At 37.7% G+C, this 17839-nt stretch overlaps 1 pseudogene; it reads right to left on the bottom strand.

The window, feature by feature from the left end:
- Window positions 1-10133: 10133 nt before the first annotated feature.
- On the bottom strand, window positions 10134-11854 carry LOC102496319 (heat shock protein HSP 90-alpha pseudogene; annotated as a pseudogene).
- Window positions 11855-17839: the final 5985 nt, after the last annotated feature.

The following is a 17839-nucleotide window of genomic DNA, read 5'->3' as shown; positions in this document are numbered from 1 at the left end:
AAGAAGCTATTAGGTCATCGGGAAAGTCATGACCCATTTTTTCATAGAAAATATTTAGGACCATATGCAGATGTTAATTCAGCAAATACAAGTAGGGATACTCACTAAGAAACCCTGATAATACAATTTTTAAAAGAAAAGGGGAAGGAAAATGCTAGGTTCAAGGCAAAGTGAGAGCATCAAAAGAAAGAGAGAAACAAAATATTTTCTTTACTGGAGCTATTCAAGATGGTTTGGTCCAACAGATGCAAAATAGAAGAAAATGTAGTACTGTAAAGGGCACCAGAAACCAATAGGAGAATCAGTGTCTCCAAGCTGGATGACACTAATTGTCAATGTATAATATATGTCACTTGTTTAATGCCTGCAAAGAAATAAGCAAGACCATAAAGAGACTATAGGACTGTATTTGAAACTCCCCTGGCAACTGCTTCAAGCCAAGTGCAAGATCACAGATGTTCACTTCCTAAGGAGAGAAGTCTTTCTCTGAGCCAGGCCTGGGGATTTTTCCACCACTAGTATTTAAACTTTATTGATATAACTCTATCAAAAACCCCTCAACTATCCAGGATGTCTCAATTTTTAAACTTTCTTTCCACAAATTATTTTTAGCATATAACATAAATATTTTAAGAAGCAAGTTTTTTTAATGTAATTTATTGCAAAGAAAAATGTCTAAAGAGATTTCACCTTCATTTTGGCCCTGTTTTGTGCTTATTCTGCTGCTTTTCACATTATTTTAAAGAGTTATAAGCAGAAGAAAATGTGCAGAAACAATTAAGAAATTTAAAAATAATTCTGTATGGCTGAGTATATATTTAAGTGGACAGCAGAGATGCTGTAATCTAAGAGACACACATACTTTTCAAATTATTACTAGACAGTCCCTGAATTCCAAAAGCTAAATATAATGTATACTTTCTAATAATATAGTTTACAATAAGATTAAATGGAAAAAAGATGCAAACCTGTAAAAGGAAGTAGAACATGAGTTGCTTAGGGCAAGTTTAGGTAAAACTCTCTAGCTGCAATGAGATCATTACTTTAAAAATTAATTACATTGAGTACTTAAACTAAAAGATAATGTCATCTACAATAAAGGCAATATAGTTAGCATAAATTAATGAATCAGACATTACTTTCCAAGACTCTCAACTTAAAGTCTCAAAATATGAAACCATTTTAGAAATTCTATTATTTCTCTTTATTTTACAAATGAAAACAACTTCATTGAAAGTAAGCACTTTACAATATACGTGTATAATAGGTATACTATAATGTCAATCTCACCCAAACGTAGAGTAACTATAATTGACAGGAGGAGGGAAGACAAGGGACTAGAAATTTGTTGGTTTTTATGTACTTTTTCATAGGGTACATGTACTCGCTGGACAGGTGAGAGAAAGGAATGGTGAGAGAGAGTGAGAAATCACCATGCCCATCCAACCCATGCTCCTCCCCACAGGGGGTTGGCCACATCACAATCTCTTCTCCATTCTACTGGAATTTTCAAGCTGCTGGGTAGGGGACTCAAAACATATTCAGCCATGTGGAAGTCCAGTGCCTTACCGCCATGCCACCTATTGGCTCCAGGGACTAGAGCTATTTTATTTAGTCACCCTGTAGAAAATAAAAAGTTTTCTTCTTCATCAAGGATTTTATGTTGACACTGAAACATAAATTTGAACAGGTACTGGACTGTAGAACTTAAGCTGATTGAAGGAGCGCTAGTGCCAAAAGAATTGATAAAATATTTTCAAATCATGTTTAATCATCCTTCAAGCCAAATGCAAGCATTTGAGACCACAGGGATTAAATTCCAATTGGACACATAGTTAGATATAATAAAATAAGAAAAAAAATGACCTCAGAGAGAAAGAAAGAATAAAATGAGGACATGCTTACGGGCTTTGCAGATGTGGAATTCTCTTCTTGCCAAAAGCATGCCTTCCAACAATAGGATAAGGTTAGTGATGCTTGCCTTCATGGCAATCACTTGGAATTAACTTATCAGCTCAGCCAACAAGAGGAATTAGATCAAACAAATTTTGAGTTAGTCTTCATCAGATAGCTGAATTACATCCAAAATGACACTATTATCTTTGTTTGCCAAGCTATCACTCAAGAAATTAAAGTGATATTAAGAGCATACATTTTGTAATCACTTTCTTAATTAAAGAAATAACAAGAAATTTAAATACCGTATATGCAATCCACGGTGTAAATTTAAGTTGTGGGTCTCACTGAAAGTCAAAACAAAATCTTTTCATTGCTCTCACTGTATCCTTCTTTATCCAGCCACCTGCAAGGAAAACACAGATGATAAATGTCGAATTTTCCTCTTTAGCATATGAATTTTATTGTGAGAAAAGTTGAAGTCCCTATTAGTTAAAATTCTGTAAGTCTTGAAAACCATAATTCATACTTGAAAATAAAAGAGGTAGTGTGATTTATGATTGACCTATTATTGTATAAATTTCTTAAGTTTTAAAGAATAATTACATGAAAATAAATGTGAAATATTCATTGTGGAGCCCATCATTTGGCTCTTGAATGAATTGTCAAAATGTATGTTTCTTTATGACCTTAAGTCACCAAATCTTTGTTTGTTAACTTAACAGAAAATATATTTATTTGAGGATTATGCTTCATTATTCTTGATAATAGGGAAGAAGTCCTTTCTTCAGAAATAAAATAAACAAAATCAAAACCTTATGCTGATCATTCAGTTCTTCAGTCTTCCTCTACAATTATGCCAACATCTAAAATTACTCTGTTTTCCTCTGTTTGGCCTCCCACTCACTGTTCCTAGAAGTCATGATGTGCCTAGTCCTGTTATATAAGGGCTGGGAGCAGCTTTGTTACATGACTCATGATTATCAAGGGCTCATAACACTGAACAGAAATGGCAACCCAAAAGGTGGCTTTAAGTTCAATGAATGCATAGCTGGTCTGAAAAAGAGCAGTATTGGTCGTTCTTCAACATAAAGCCAGTGATATGCTCCTGTCACAGCTATTCCTTGGCCAAATCTTAGCGAGAGTAAATATACCCACATCAGCTAACCGCTAACCTACCTTTGCCCCATACAAATTGGATGAGGTAGTCTCAGCCTTTCTCCTATCCAGTGTTTGGGTGACTCAGTGTAGACCCACTGCTCATCAGTTCATTCCTACATTTCCTTTGCTACCACCTCAAGCCCACTTGAAAGTTTCACAGTCTTATTCTGCTTGGTAACCAAGTTTCCCTCCCTTCTTGCTTTAGTCCAAAGGTTACAAATTGGTGATCCTGAGATAACTTTCTGGGGGGCTTATATTATGTTTTTTAAAAAATGTCAATATTTGAAGTCAGATGATTTTTCATAGTCCCTATGGTTAACCATAGCTAATCAATCTCTAGAACCTTCCAGAGGTCGAACAGATACAGGGTGACCCAAAGTCTCAGGCCTGCAAAAACAATTGTTTATTTACCATAAATTGCATGGGTAGCATAAACTATCTAGTCAGAGTGTCTCCCTGTGAACTATGTTTATTAGTTTCAAAGGGGAAAAATAATAATTTTTCAGTGATGAAACTTAGAAAACCCCACCCTACCAGGAAATTGGAGTTATTATCAGTAAAGTCAGCATAATGCACCCCTGATGCAATTTCCTGAGGAAAGCACATTACCTTTCTGGCATTTTTTCAATGCTCTGTTGGCTATAATGATATTCTTCCTCAGAGTAATCATGAGACTACAGCAGAAAACCCAAATTATGAGATATTATTCAAAATAAATAGATAGTACTCTTTGAAAGTCACAGAGAAATTGTGAAAATGTCATTGATCGGAGGACACTAAGGAGACCTAACAATTAAACGTGATGTGAGATTCTGAATTAGATCCTGGAACAGAACAGGAAGTTATCAGTGAATGTATCAGAAATATCCAAGTCTACCATCAGGTTCAATGACTCATTAGAAGGACTCATAGCTCTCAAAAACAACATTGCCAATAATTCTAGTGGAAGAAAGAAGATTGAAATCAGCAAAGGAAAGAAGCTAATGAAGCAAAATTTAGGGGAAACCAGGCACAAGCTTCCAAAGGTGCCTTTTCCCTTCAGAGTCACATAGATAGTCTTTATTCACCTTCAAACAACATGTGACAACACATAGAAAGTATTGTTAACCACAGGAGCTTATTTGATCCTTGGTTTGTGTTGGGGGACAATCATTTTGGCATGTAGTCCCCTTATGACTGACCTTAGTGTTTCAGTACTCAGTATGCCACAAAAGTCAAACCAATAGAATTGATAACCTAGGGTCTCAGACATACAAAAAAATCACATGGTTAGCATAAACGTCTGATCAAACTGACACTGTGTAGCCCCAAATCTCACCCCAAGCAAACAAAATTACTTTCACCTGTCAGAATATTTCAAGGGCTAGTGGTTAAGGAAGCTGGATCACATGCGACTGACCACAATTTGAATCCTGTCCCAGGCAGCTTGAAAAACACATGCGCATGCCTGCTCCAAATCCTGAAAGGGTGGCAATTTTTAGAACAACCAAACAAACAAAACAGATAGGCCTTTTTTTTTCTTTAGAATGTGCAAGATTTGAGCAACTCATGCCAGTGGAATTAACACTTTCCTATACAATGGAAAAATGAGTTATTCCCAAGTAAAAACTATAGTTCATAGTATTGAATCAAGGTAAGTTTTTAGTTGGCAAATACATTGTGGTTGTGTAACATGTTAAATGATAAGAATCTGGGTGTAGAGGTTGAAGAGTGCCCTCCCCACCCCAAATATGTCCAAGTCTTAAGTCTCAGTACCTATGTATGTGACCTATTTGGAAATAGGGCTTTCATAATACAATTCAATTAAGTATCTGGATATGAAATAATCCTGGCGTTAGGGGGATTACTATATCTAGTGACAGGTATTTTCCTAAAACAAAAAGATTTGAGACACAGAAACAAGAAGACATGATGGGAAAGTCATATGAAGACCAAGTCACGATCAGAGCAAATGTCTGTAAGCCAATGACAGCTAAGGAGAGGAGGAAGGCATGAAGCAGATTCTCCCTCAGAGCCTATCGAGAACAAACCCTGCTACCGCCTTACTTTCAGGATACTGGCCCCCGAAACTGTGAGAGTACACACTTTTGTGGCTTTATGCCACCAAGTTTGTGCTGATATTTTACAGCAGCCAAGGAAATGTACACACTGCAATGGGTGTAGAGAAACACTCCACTGCTTCTACAATTCTTGCATAGGTCTGAAATTATCTCAAAATTTTTGAACAAACTATTTTTAATGAAGCAGATGAGTTGATATACTATCTAGATTTTTAGCTTTTCTGGGGAAAAAAAAAGAAACTGAAGAATCTGGCACTATTTGACCTGCTTTCACAAATGCGATGTTGAGTTGTAACTGAGTAGCAGTGGTTCCCATTAGATAGGGACTCTTCTGCGGGCCTCACCACTGTCTTTATGCCCCAGCTGGCCTGCTTTCTGTGTTTATGCAGCTACTTGAACCCTGTAGGTATGTGTGCATGACCCCAGGTTTTGCTAGTCATTATTGTAGGACTGGGCAAAGCCTGAGACCTCATGGGGTGACTAATGTCACACCCCTGAGAAACAGAGACAGCTCTACCTTTGGGACCAGCTGGCGACATGGTGGTTAAGGTGGTTGTATCTCACATGATCAATTGTATGGTTCAAGTCCTGGACCCTACGACATAAAAAACAGGCCCAGTTGCATGCTTTAGATCTCAAAGAAAGAACTGGAGGAGAAGGTATTACAGTATAGCCATCTCAGTGAGAGGTTCTTTCTCACTTTCTCTCTCTCTCTCTCTCTCTCCTCTCCCCCCACCCATGCCAAGCACACTCGCCCTCTAGCAAAAATGTTAAAAAATAGGAAAAAAAGCCTTTAGTTTTATGTTAGCTGTGAATATGTTTTATTGTAAATGAGTATTATTATGTTAATAATCTGCATTTATTAGAATAGTGTGCAAAATTTTATAAGAAAGGGAAATATAAGAAAAGAAGAACTACTCTCAGTTACAGTAGAATATAAATATTTCCCCTTGATGCATACCTTTCAAAAAGACCCTTGCTGGAGAATTTTTTTATTTTGAATTCTTAGAACTTTGATTACAAAATAACAAAACTTAAACCAGTGCCACCTTCTAAAAGAAAGGATTATCTTTCCAGAAAAATTCACTTACCAAAAAGAAAAGGAGAGCCAGAGAAAAGTGTAAAATTAAATATGCAGGTTACTTACCCTCTTTAGTAAATATGTATCTGGATGACTTTGTTTTGATCATCATTGTGAAATTATGACAAGAGAAATAAAAGGGCATTTTTCTTCCTTCCAGATGGTCCCGACCCCAGGTTTTGCTAGTCATTATTGTAGGACTGGGCAAAGCCTGAGACCTCATGGGGTGACTAATGTCACACCCCTGAGAAACAGAGACAGCTCTACCTTTGGGACCAGCTGGCGACATGGTGGTTAAGGTGGTTGTATCTCACATGATCAATTGTATGGTTCAAGTCCTGGACCCTACGACATAAAAAACAGGCCCAGTTGCATGCTTTAGATCTCAAAGAAAGAACTGGAGGAGAAGGTATTACAGTATAGCCATCTCAGTGAGAGGTTCTTTCTCACTTTCTCTCTCTCTCTCTCTCTCTCCTCTCCCCCCACCCATGCCAAGCACACTCGCCCTCTAGCAAAAATGTTAAAAAATAGGAAAAAAAGCCTTTAGTTTTATGTTAGCTGTGAATATGTTTTATTGTAAATGAGTATTATTATGTTAATAATCTGCATTTATTAGAATAGTGTGCAAAATTTTATAAGAAAGGGAAATATAAGAAAAGAAGAACTACTCTCAGTTACAGTAGAATATAAATATTTCCCCTTGATGCATACCTTTCAAAAAGACCCTTGCTGGAGAATTTTTTTATTTTGAATTCTTAGAACTTTGATTACAAAATAACAAAACTTAAACCAGTGCCACCTTCTAAAAGAAAGGATTATCTTTCCAGAAAAATTCACTTACCAAAAAGAAAAGGAGAGCCAGAGAAAAGTGTAAAATTAAATATGCAGGTTACTTACCCTCTTTAGTAAATATGTATCTGGATGACTTTGTTTTGATCATCATTGTGAAATTATGACAAGAGAAATAAAAGGGCATTTTTCTTCCTTCCAGATGGTCCCTTTCATCATCTGCCTTTGGTTGCAGGTGCAATTGAGATGTTGTTTTTTGGAGAATAGCTGTGATCTGGTGCAAGTTGAATACTTACATGAAAATCCCATTGGTAGCTGTAACACCTATGGACATGTATATCAATGATATAATTCATTTATCTATTATACATATATTTACTGTTAATAATAATAATAATATGGCAGGCACTGCTCTAAGAGTGACTTCCACAATCTAAGGTCCTGGCTAGCTAATTAGGGAGAACTATTTGAAAGAGTAAAAGAAAGAAAGCAGGATCCCAAGACAGACCATGGGAAGGGGGGGTGTTAATATTTATCATATTTAATTGTAGAAGTTTCATGAGGAGAACACATTTAAGTAAAGGCCTGAAATTAAAGAGGATTTAGCCAATAAAAACAAAACAAACAAACAAAAAAACAGACACTGGACTATGGTGGTAAAATGTGATGCGCGTCAAGGCTGATCCTGAGACAGCTCACTTTGTGTCTGGAACCTCCCTGAGGACGCCAAACGGGTGTATGCTCAAAGTGTGCGGCTGACCTGGGCTAGGGTGTCAAGACTCTTGAGGTGCTCTCTCTCTCTCTGTCTCTCACTCATGAAGAAAATGAATAGGGGCCAAAAGGCTAGTGGTTAATGGAGCCAGATCCTACATGGCCAACTGAAGTTCAAGTCCTGGCCCACTGGCAGTTTTGAAAAACACACGAGATGCTTATGTGTGTGCTTATAAAATCCCAACAGTAGTAAAAACAGAGGTACAGGAATTGCAGTGTGACCTAGCTCCATTGGAGGAGGTGTTTTCTCCCTCTCCCCTCAACCCTTTCTCTTTATCTCTCTCCAACCAGCACATGTACCTTCTAGCAACTAAAAACATGAAAAGAAATAAACTTGAGACCAGTAAATGGTATAACGGTTACATCACTGGACTCTCACATGGCCTACCATGGTTCAAGACCTGGACCTAGTTGCTTGAAACTTAACCTGACTGCATGTGCATGTGTGCCCAAGATCCCAGGAGGAGAAATGGAGAAGGGATTGCAGCATGACCATCCCTCCTGGTGGAGAGGGGATTTCTCACTTTCCCTCTGTCAATGTCTCTATCTCTGCCTTTCGCCTTGGTGAGTGCATGTGCTCTAGGCAAAAACCTCTAAAAAAGAAAAAGAAATAAACGACAAAAAAAGAAAGCTAAAACTAACAGAAAAGAGGAACTAAGTTAAAGAATTTAGTAATGAGCAAATATAATAAAGACAATAAGGTTTAATATTTAGTAAATTCTAAGCACTCTGCTAAGAACGTTATTTATATTATCTCACTTAATCCTCTCAGCAATTCTCTAGGAAACTTTTTTTTTCCCAACTGAGTGAAATGTATTCCAGTTAAGTAAATCACTCAAGAGTAAAAGTAGTGAGGCCAAGATATCAACCCAGGTATGCCTGCTTCCAACATGGTCCAGAATTTCTCTCAGCTCTTAATTTCTGATGAAACCTCTAGTCACTGACTCTTGAAAACATGTGTTCATCCCTACTTACCAGAATGACCTCCTCTTCTTCCATATTTACCTAATTCTATCTATCTTCTAATCTCAGGAGCAAACTTCTTTCCTGCCCCTCAATAGTAATAATAAATAAGCCACCACTTCTGGACCCCATTATTATATATCCTGAACATTTAGTCCTCAAAACACACAGCACACACACAGGGATCCCAAGACTTAGGTTATATAGTGATTCTCAAATTTCCATGTCATCAATATTCCCTAAAAAGCATGTTAGGATAAAAATTGTGGTCTCCATGGAGGAGAAGGGATTGTGGCGTAACCATCCCTCCTGGGGGGTGATTTCTCTCTTTCTGTCTCTATGTCTCTCTGTCTGGCGAGCGCATGCGCCCTATAGTGAAAACCTCTCAAAAAAAAAAGAAAAGAAAAGAAAAGAAAAAAAAAATTGTGGTCTCCACCCCAGAGTTTCTGACTCACCCAATAGGGGTAATGCAGAGCAGGTCCTGAGATTTTGCATTTTAGCAAGTTCTAAGTGAGGTTGATAATACTAAGAACTGTTGGGTTAAGGCATTTGCCCACGTTTATTCAGCCCACAGGTGGCAGAATCAGCAGAGACTTGTACTCATGTGCAGGGGTGCCTGAAACCTGCAATCTTAACTAGTATACTGGTACTAATAAATCCTTTCCAGCTGGGTTTTTGGTTAGTAGCAAGCATTTGGTACTTACTGTACTTTGTATTATTTATTTACTTATTTATTATATATTTATTTTTCTTTAACTCATCTGTATTTTTTACCATCTCTTTAAGCAGAGTATAATTTGGGCACACGTCCATTCATAAACCTCACTGAGTTACTTTTCTCACAGTTTTCAACACACTCAAATTGGCTTATAATTACGTTCCTCTAAACACTTTTCTTTGGAAAAACAAGCCCTGTGGAGAGTTCCTCCCTCAAACTGCTTCAGCTTAACCTATTCCTAAAGGACTAAGACTAATACATGCAGAATTTGTAACTACAGGGTATGGGAAGTTTAAAAAGTAGATCTTAGGAGATGAAACTGAAACGCATTTTAACAAATAATTCTTTCAAACATCAAGACATTTCAGAACACTTCAATGACAAAAGATTTGGTCTACTTAGAAATCTGGCTTGGACAGCTAAACATTTCTTTAGACCACAACGTTAACATTAGTCTACATATATCTTACAGCAAACATTACCTTGATCTGTTAAAACAGGCTGATGTGACACTAGAAAAACATTACTAGCTCTGCTTTAGTGCCTAAAGCATCACAGTATCACACTTAGAAGTAAAAAGAAATCTTATCTTCTCCTTATGTAGTTATTGTCATGCCTTACAGGTGTTTAAAATGTTAACTAAAAATAAAGAAAAACAATTCTTGAAAATATATATATATATTATCAGAGGGAATTAAGATAAAGTATTGAACATATATGTAAGTCATTTTTCATGAGAGTCTTCATGAATTCCAAGCTTTAGACTTCTGGAAAACTGCTCATAAAACTTTTTACAGTTCTCTTTATCTTCTGCCAGTTCAGTGAAGAGTTCTAAGCTTTTTTTTTTTTTTTTTTTTACCAAATTCTGCCTGATAACTTTCAGAATTTTACTCTGCTGCAACATCTCACAGGAAGTAATTAGAGGGAGATCCTCAGAGCCTACCACACTTTTAATGAAATTCAGATATTCAGGAATCAGCTCCTCACAATTTTCCATGATGAATACTCTGTGTACATACAATTTAATGTTGCTCTTTTTCTTGCTGTTTTCAAACACGTCAAAAGGAGAACATCTTGGAATGAAAAGAAGAGCTCTGAATTCCAGCTGTCCTTCAAATGAAAAGTGTTTCACTGCCAAGTGAGTTTCCCAGTCATTGGTCAAGCTCTTGTAGAATTCTCCATATTCTTCATTGGTAATACTATCAGGATTTCTGGTCCAAATAGGTTTTGTTTTTGTTGAGTTCTTCTTGATCACTTCACTTTTTCTTAATTTTCTTCTTCCTCTTCTTCTTCTTGTCATTATCTTTCTTTTCTTCTTCTTCATCAGAACCAACATCTTCTATTTCAGGTTTGTCATCAGACTTCTTTTCCTCTTTTTCTTTCTCTTCTTCTTTCTCTTCCTTTTCTTCAGTTCCATCATCACTGATTTCTTTATCACACTCCTTCTCCATGAAAAGAGTAATGGGATAGCCAATAAACTTGCTTCTTCACATTATCACACTCCTTCTCCATGAAAAGAGTAATGGGATAGCCAATAAACTTGCTTCTTAACAATCTTCTTTATTCATCTCTCCTCTAAGTCTTCAGTCTGGTCTTTCAGATGCAAGATAACCTTTTTCCCATGACCCATGGATTCACCTGTGTCAGTCCTAATCATGAAGGAGTCCCCTGTAGAGGACTCCTAGGAATACTACTCATCGACATTATGTTTGGTGATCACAGTCACTTTCTCAGCAATCAGATAGTCAGAATAGAAACTAATGCCAAGCTAAGCCAATCATAGAGATATCTGCACCAGACTGCAAAGCTTCCATGAAAGCTTTGGTCCCCGACTTGGAAATAGTGCCAAGGTTATTAAGTCAGCCTTGTCATTACAATCCCAGCATCCACTGTAGTGAGGGTTCTATCTTTTTGTTTGGAATGAGATTAATTTATTGAGATCTGTCAACTTTCATACCTGATTTTGTCCAGTGCATCAGATGAATTTGAAATAAGCTTCCTCAGGACAGTCTCTTTGTTGGAGTAGAAAGTGTTGATGAGGGAACCAGCAGTTAGCGTAATGGCTATGTCGCTGGACTCCCACGTAGTTGACCACGGTTCGCGTCACGGGCCCGGTGCCTTAAAACTCACGCTGGGCACGTGTGCGTGCGTGCCCAAGATCCTGAGAGGAGAATGGAGGAGAAGGGATTGCGGCGTGACCATCCCACCTGGGGGGTGATTTCTCACTTTCTGTCTCTATGTCTCTCTCTGTCTGTCTGGCGAGAGCATGTGCCCTATAGTGAAAATCTCTCCCCCGCCCCCAAAAAAAAAGAAAGTGTTGATGATCAGTGATATCAACTGGGAAATTTCTGCCTGGAAGGCAAACATCTCAACCTCTTCCATGGGCTGGTCTTGGGTCTGAATTTTCTCAAGCATCTTGGCAAAAGACCGCACAGTATCTGCGTTGTAGCAGCACCCAGGCACTGAAGCAACTCTGTATTTATTTATTTTCTATCTCTCCAGTCAGAATACATGTATGAGAGGACATTGAAAAGTTTATAGAAAAATGACCCATTGTAGTGGCACAGTCCTAACGTACTGGACTGCAGTGTTGGAAGTCACGTGGCTAGCCACAGTTTGGATCCCTGGCCCAGTTTATCTAAAAATACACCAATAAGTCCATGATCCTGACAAGCTGGAGAAAGAGCTTCATGTCCTGCCCAGACTCTGTCAAGAGTGATTCTCTCAGGGCCAGCAGGTAGTTAAGGTGCTAGACTCCCTCATGACCCAGACCTGGTGGCTTGTAAAGCAGATCAGGCACCTGTGCATTCATGCCCAAAATCCTGAGAGAAGAATGGAGGAGAAGGGATTGTGGCATGGCCATCCCCCCTGGAGGGGGAATTTTTTCACTTTTCTTCTCTGTCACTCTGGCAAGCGCATACACCCAGTGGCAAAAAATAAAATAAAATAAAATAACGTTTCTCTCCCTCTCTCTCTCTCTCTCTCTCTTCATGAGTGTGCACATATACACTCTATACCATGAATTTTAAAAGAAAATAAATGAACAAAGAAAAAGAGTCATGATAATAGAATTAATATATGAGGCCAGCCCATGGTCTGGTGGTTAAGGTAGCTAGATCCCACAAAGCTGACAGTTCAAATACCAGACAAGGTGGCTTGAAAAACATGCCAAGGTGTGTGTGTGTTCAACATCCTGAGAAAAGGAAGAAATGGAGAAGAGACTGACCATGCCCATGGGGGGTGTTTTCTTGTTTTCCTTCTCTCTCTCTCTCTCTCTCTCTCTCTCTGACAAGCACATGTACCTTCTAGCAAATTAAAAAATAGTAATAAATAACGTATATTTTAGTGTCAAAAATTTGAAATCCTTGCAGTCTTTTCATAATACTATGTTTAAGAATTTTGTGGAAACTCTTCATATAATAAGTTAATATATAAGTCCTCTCCGCACTTCCCCCATGCACACATAGTGCCCTGTGTAGCCGTGGTGGTCAGTCAAATTGGCCTTGCTGGCAGTCATTTTACTCTTTGCTGGATTTAGGCTGTTTTGACTGCCAGGATCCACAACTCTGCTAAGCTAGCTCTTGTAATGGAGGTTTATTGTAAGGGTATGCGTGACAATAATAGAATTTTGGCAGGAACATCAGCCCCTATCTGTACCTCACATAGCTCTGGTTACCTCAGTAGCATTATCATTCTGCAGCTATTCTAAATGTATTTGCTCCCCCTTCTATCAGTCTGCTTTCATTCTTGAAGCCATTCACTTGATTCTTTTCATATTCCCAGGTCAAATTCCTGAGAAAAAGAGTTTTTGGTAGGTCTTGATAATAAGTACCATCCCTGTTTGGGCAGCACTTTTCACACTTGATAAAGTAATAGGCTCTGCCCCATCTCTAGATGGAAAGTTCTTGGATCAAGTGCCCATCCCTGGCTTAATCAGTTGTGGTCTCTGGAAGGGAGTCTCATGTCTAGAACACAGCTGGCCATGGCTGTATTCTCAGCAAGGCAGTGGGTTAAGACGTTTCTTGTGATTGACATGTCTGCATAAAAATCACTTTCTATAAAGCCTCTTCCTTATATTATTTCTAATCATATAAAATATTTGAGTAAGTGACATGAAGACTTCTAAAATATATTTTGTGGTTCACAGGGTTTTCTTTTCTTACATTTTTTTGTTCATTAATTCTTTGATGCAATGTCCCCTGTAGTTTTACATGTAATATTATATTCTCAATGGAGCATTGTAATAGAGCTATAAAGAACGAGAAATAACAGTGGAGAACTACTAATCCCTTATCCCAAAATGTGAGAATAGCTTCTTAATCCCCTCTCTCAGAGGGTGAGAATAGATATGGGAGGGAAGTTCTGCTTTAGGTAAAACAACACTGACAGTCTCATAAATTCAACAGTCTGCTTGTGTTTGCCTTCTTGGCACAGCCATAATGTAATAATGGAAATCTTTTATTCTTCAAACATAACCTATATTTTCAGGAAAACTTGGACAGCGATTTTGTTTTACCTTGGATAGTTTAGGCATTCTTTGCATTTTTTTCTTTTTTTCATTTGTGCAGATAGAATACCATATGTTAAATTCCCATAGGCAACCAGGCAAAAATACAAAATTTAAACCAACCTAACGTGTCTAGAAGATTTTCATCTTAAGAAGTGCTACCATTATTAACCCACTAAAAAAATCCAGACATTTTTTTAACCAAAGGTCCCAGTTGGGTTTGGATTTGCTAGTCACTGCCCTACAATTCATGAAGGCAAATCTCAAATTTCAGAATTTTATTCATCCATAAAACAGGGGTTCAGAAAGTCTTGTCTCCTGAAATCAGTTACTAAACTAATATACTTTATTGACTTTCCTGTTCAAATTCCTCTTCCCATGTAGAAGTGCCTGCTTTGGGAATTATCTTTCTATCCCACCCCCTTAATTTTCTGAAACTTCTTAGAGCTCACTCATTATTTTTAGTTCTCAAGCTTTAACTTCTACAGGTTAGAGTCGGGTGTATCTCTTGAAAACCTGAGATAAGATTTCATTTTTTAAAGTTTATTTGTTTCTTCTATGAGTGAAATAGGAGAGAGAGCATTCCTCCCCCCTCCCTCAAACAAGTTCTTGACACTTTGATCCATCCCTTGTTTCAATTAGACTCAGATCATAGCATGCCTGGTGTACTCAAGGTGATCTATGATTGAGACCCCGAAAACCACAACCTACCCACCATTCAAGTCAGCCTCTTATAGTATAGATTTTTACTGCTAGGCTGTTGTCAGGCCCTCAAGAATTTCATTTTAGAGAGCTTCCTATGTGTGTGGGTGTGTTTGTATTTTTTTCATCAGACTGAAATTATTTTTTTATTTAAGAATTGTTTAAAGTTTATTACTATTATTATTATTTAATGTGCTATAAAGCACGTGAACTCACTAGAGAGAAAGAGAGAGAGAGAGAAAGTGAAAAAGTAAGCCACTAGGTCTAAGACTTGAACCAGGGCTGGCCATGTGGGAGTCCAGCGCCTTAACCACCACACCACCTGCTGGCCCCCAGATGAAATTCTTTTAACTTTACAGATATGAGGTAAGATCTGTTTGTTCATTCTGTTATTTTCCAAGTGGGGAAGGGTTTTAAGAAACAGTTAATGGTGCTGGAGAATTATTAAATGTATGTGAGTTGTGTGAATGCTCTTATTCATTGCCACAAGCATATTTCATAAGTAAATTATTTGTGTTTTTTTTCTTTTTCTTTTTTTTTTTTTTTTGGAGAGGTTTTAGCTATAGGGCGTGTGCGCTCGCCAGACAGATAGAGAGATACAGAGAGACAGAAAGCGAGAAATCACCTCCCAGGGGGGATGGTCACACCGCAATCCTTTCTCCTCCATTTTCCTCTCGGGATCTTAGGCACCCACACACACACACCTGACATGAGTTTTAAGCCACCGGGTCCGGGATGCGAACCCCGGTCGACTACGTGGGAGTCCAGTGACATAGCCATTATGCTAACTGCTGGTTCCCTTCATAAGTAAATTATAAAAATACATATTTTAAAGTTGAAAACAAACTAGGAAAAAGTGACCTTCTTCTACTCTGAGACATAATTATCTAACATTAGCAAAGGAAAAAAAAAACCTATGTAGATTTAAATTAAATCCCATTCAAACAAAACCTTATCATCTATCATAATGCTGGTGGCCACCCTGGTGCCTCCTTTCCTCTAAGAGGACAGCAGAACAGAGCAACATGGCTTGGCACTAGCCAAGCACAACCATGTAGACTTGAAAAGAAAGGAATAGCCCTGGGTAGCAGTCCCTCTCAGTCACCTCGGGAGACCGTGCACCAATGGAGTATTCAGAATCTTGTCAGTAGTGTTAACAAGCCAGCACTGAAAGATATGCTTCTCGTCCACTATCTGAAACCAAAGGGGGGCGCTTAATTTAATATTACCTGTAAAACTGCAGGAGGAAACTCCCTTTTAGGAGGCGTATTATGACCAGCAACAAATTCCATGAAACTTTTTTATAGCGCTGGGGGTGGGGTGAACATCTGGATTCCCTCTGTATCATCAAAAGGCCCTGTGTTTGGCCCCTCAGGAATTTATTTGTTCATTTTTCTAGTCAACCATGAGATTTGAAAAAAAAGAGGTGAACAAAGGGTGAGAAAAGTAACTTCCGATTAAAATTTCTTTCTGGTAGAATGAGTATATTATGATAAAGTAAAAATAAAAAAGAAAGTAAGAAAGCAATATTTAAATGCAACAGAATTACAGATAGCCAGCTTCATTTGTGCTATCTACAGTGAAGTGGCCACTTGGTCATTATTTCTTTGGGTAGATACAAGGGAAGGAATCTTCAAAATGTTTGTGGAAGATGCACATTATGGAAAAAGTATGCATAGATGTCAGAATGTTCTTATATTCACATTCTAATTCCCTTTTTCCACAAACTTATTGAAACATACATAAATACAAAATAGAATAAAATAATTTAATTTCCAAAGTGTGAGGATTCCCCACTCTCTTACACACACCTCACATTACTGTCCATTTCTAGCTATTGTTCATTAAACGTGAGACTACAGAAACTCAAAGAAATGGTGAACTTACTCTGGAGAATTAGTTATATCATGCTACCTTATTTATGACCCATCTGAACTTTATTCAGTTCTTTAATTCTTGAGGTTGGCATGTAGAATAATACATTATAGAGAGCGAGTGGGAAACATTTCCTAGGAATCTCTTGTCTATGTTTGCACTATGTAATTTAGCTTCAATTAACTTCAGGGGGCTAACGGAATCGGAGAGTCAAGCTCTATAATTTCCAGTGTAGTTTCAAAATAAAGATCACATATAGAAAGCCTTTTTGTCTAATAGTTTTACCTTCCTCTAAACCTGCCAAGCTAGTCATTTTTGTTTTTCTGCCTAACGATATCAAGAAGATCTGAGCTCTAAGGAGAGTTGACCTTATTTTCCCTGCTGCTGACTCTTACAGAGAAGAAGAGATAGGGAATACCTTTAGTCGAAGGTAACTCAAGATTGTGGTTGAGTGCAAAGTGGAAGCAGGTCAAAATCTTTCATTAGTTTAACTCCCTTTACCTACAGACAAGTATGTATTATGTATGTATGTATTATGCTTTCAGTTTTATAGAACACATTTTTTACCTTTTTAAAAAAATTAAAGCCTCTTTTTTTTCTATAATTTGGAACTGACAGAAAAATGTAACATCAGTACTAGTTATCACTTATTGAGTTATCTCCTCTGTGTAACAAGATTCTCACAATCCTGCAATCCATGCATTGTTGCCTATTTACAGATGAGGAAATTGAGTCTGAAGAATTAAGGAACTTTCCCTGTGATCAAGTTAGTTATAGGGCTGAGGCCTAAGTCTGCTTTACTACAATGCTGAACGGGTTGCCTGTGTTTTACTTCAAAAACCATTAGCATATGACATCAATAACCAAATAAGAGTAATTTACATTGGTGGTTAGGCCAATCTTGATGGAGCTGGGGGTAGAATTTCCATTCACTTTCGAACTATGTAGAATAATACTACCTTTATTTTCCTAATATAGTCTTTTCAGGAGATTAGATTATATCCTTATTACTAGAGGTTAAACCTGCTTTTTGAAAAGATGCAATTCAGTCTTGAAAATCTCTTCAGGAGCAGGGAAACTTAAGCTTTGCTTGAAAAGGCCCATGAAACTATGCATGGAAAATTTAGGTTTCAATATTTAACATCCTCCTCTTCCCAACCTATCCCTCAAACTCTCCTTTATCCCAACCCCACCTCACACCCCACCTCACCATACTTTAGAAACAGCTTAAGCTTTTAGGTAAATTAGTTTCCCTTTATACAATGCAAAACTTTCATTATTTTACCTAGACTATGTTCTATTCATGAGAATAAAAC

Source organism: Tupaia chinensis, unplaced genomic scaffold, assembly GCF_000334495.1.
Source record: "Tupaia chinensis unplaced genomic scaffold, TupChi_1.0 Scaffold000541_1, whole genome shotgun sequence".
Classification (NCBI taxonomy): Eukaryota; Metazoa; Chordata; class Mammalia; order Scandentia; family Tupaiidae; genus Tupaia; species Tupaia belangeri.
Note: the sequence above shows the minus strand (reverse complement) of the source record. Positions and strands in the feature narration are given on the sequence as shown.